The sequence below is a fragment of the Chrysochloris asiatica genome, unplaced genomic scaffold (assembly GCF_000296735.1).
Source record: "Chrysochloris asiatica unplaced genomic scaffold, ChrAsi1.0 scaffold02189, whole genome shotgun sequence".
In the NCBI taxonomy this organism is placed as follows: Eukaryota; Metazoa; Chordata; class Mammalia; order Afrosoricida; family Chrysochloridae; genus Chrysochloris; species Chrysochloris asiatica.
Window position 1 is genome coordinate 1,627 of NW_006410707.1, and position 2,726 is coordinate 4,352.

Genomic DNA, 2,726 nt, shown 5'->3' on the forward strand with positions numbered 1-2,726 from the left:
TGATTTCTTGGCTGTTGCTTCCATGAGCATTCATTATGAATTCAAGTACAATTACTTCCTGACAACTTCAATCTTTTTTCCATTTATTATGATGATACTTACTGACTTAGTTGTGAGAATTGTTGTCTTTTTTACCTTGAGGTGTAATCCACATTGAAGACTGTAGTCTATGATTTTCATTAGTAAGTGGTTTAAGTCCTCTTCGCTTTCAGGTTGTGTCATCTACATATCTCAGATTTTAAATGAACCTCCTTCCAATCCTGATGTTGCCTTGTTTTTCATATAGCCCAATATCTCAAAAATGGTTGCTCAGCATACAGATTGAATAAGTGTGGTGAAAGGATGATAGCACACCTTTCCTAATTTTAAACTAGATAATAATAACTTATTCTTTTGAATAACTACCTCTTATTCTATGTACAAGAGATCTGTTAGAGTAGTAGTTATGACTCGGGCTGCAAACCTCAGGGTCAACAGTTCAAAACTACCAGCTGTTCTGCAGGAGCAAGATGAGGCTTTCTGCTCCCGTAAAGATTTACAGCCTTGGAAACCCTGTGCAGGGTCGCTATGAGTCAGAACCAACTCCACGGCACATCACAACAACAACAACATTCTATGTACAAGGTTCCACATGAGCACAATTAAATGTTTTGAATTTCCCATTATTTATAATGTTTTCCATAAGCTGTTATGATTCATACAGTCAAATGCCTGCAAAGTTAATAAAACGTAAGTAAACATCTTTCTGGTGTTCTCTGCTTTTGGTAAACATCTATCTGACATCAGCAATGATATCCCTAGTCTCTGTCCTCCTCTGAATCTGGCTTGAATTTCTGACAGTTCCCAGTCAATGTACTGCTGTAACCCTTTTTAAATTACTTTCAGCAGAATTTTACTTGCATGTGATATTAATGATATTTTTTATAATTTACACATTCTGGTAGATGTCCTTTCTTTGGAATGGGTACAGGTATAGATTTCTTCCTATTGGTTGGACAGGTAGCAGTCTTCCAAATTTCTTGACATAGACCAGGAGTGGGGAATGTCTGGCCTGTGTGCCGTATAAGACCCTTGAAATCATTTGGTCTGGCTCTGCCAATACAACCGCAGTTCCAGCCATCACATTGTTGTTAAGTGCTATTGAGTTTGTTCTGATCCATAGCGACCTATATAGGATTTCCAATGAGCAGCTGGTGGGTTCTTGTGGTGGGTTCTGCTGACCTTGTGGTTCGCAGTCCAGTGCTGATCCTACAGTGCCACTCCAGGACTCCATCACATTGGTGGTTGTTGTTAAGTGCTGTCAAGTTGGATCCAACCCATAGCAACCCTATACAGGGCTTCCGAGGAGCGACTAGTAAGCTTGAACCACCAACCTTGCAGTTCAAATGGCTTTGCAGACTGGCACATTAACCCACAGTGCCACACCAGGACTCCATTGGATATGAGTTAATTAAATGTTTGACTAAATATAGCAGACTCATTTTAAGGTGATAATTTTGTATGGCCTGTGAGTGATGTTACAAATTTTGTCAGAGAAAGGTTCCCCATGCCTGGCATAGACTAATGAGCACCTCCAGCACTGCATCAATTTGTTGAAACATTTCAATTTGTATTTCATCAGTTCTTGTAACTTTGGTTTTTACCAATACCTTTAGTGTAGTTTTGGATTTATTTCAATACCATTAGTTCTTTTTAATTTCCAACAGATGTGTTATTTGTTTTGAAAGGAATGAATTGTAAGAAAAGAAAAAACAAGGCAGGGGAAAAGTATGGAATAGAAAATACAAATGTAAGCCGTTTTGCTAATTGTTTTATAACCACAGCTAACTAGAACAGTGAAGGCCTCTACAAAATAACACAATGAATGTTCAAAGATGGAGGTGTTTACTTAACAAGGCTAACAATTTCAGTCTCTGGTATTTGGAATTGAGGCTGCAGTACGTGGTTGTGGATGGATCACTGGGTGTGTGGGCACAGCCCATGCTTTAACCAGATTTGAGCAGAATGGCCACTTGGCCCAGGTAGAAGTAGAAGTGCTTAGTTGCATGTGTCACATAACTATCGAAGTTTCTCCGCACGATGCAGTGCCAGGTGGGGTTGTACTTCTTGCCAAACTCCTTGATGTGGGCCGCGATGTCCTTCTTGATGTTGTATTTCTCCAGCGCCTGCATAGTGGCACTCCACCGAGTCCTGTCGCATCTCCTCTGACATGTCAGCATTTTTGATCATGGCCTTTTGGTCTCACATGGTTCCCAGGGAGCACACAGGGGCCGATTGCAGCGGTCTCCTGGGGGAGGGGTTAGAGTGGCTCAAGCCTGGTTGGTTGTGCCATCCAGTACCATTAGTTCTTGATCATATGCTACCTCCTGAAATGGTTGAACATCAACCAATTCTTTTTGATACAGTGACTCTGTATATTCCTTCCATTTTCCGTTGATTCTTCCTGCATCATTAATATCTTGTCCTTTGTTGTTGATGTTAGATGCTGTGAAGTTGGTTAGGACACAAAGTAACCCTATTACAACAGAAGGTAACACTGCTAAGCCACCCTCATAATCATTGCTACACTTGAGTCCATATCATTGGGAGCTCTGGCTTTGTTTCCTTGGTCCCTTACTTTACCAAGCATGATGTCCTTTTTCCAGGGTCTGGTTCCTTCTGACCAACTGTACAAAGTAGTTACGATTGTTGTTAGGTGCCGTCAAGTTGGTTCTGACTCATAGCAG

The 2,726-nt window shown here is 40.9% G+C and overlaps 1 pseudogene; it reads right to left on the minus strand.

Moving 5' to 3' along the window:
* Positions 1-1,985: 1,985 nt before the first annotated feature.
* LOC102842491 lies at positions 1,986-2,247 on the minus strand (annotated as a pseudogene).
* Between the last annotated feature and the right edge of the window lie 479 nt (positions 2,248-2,726).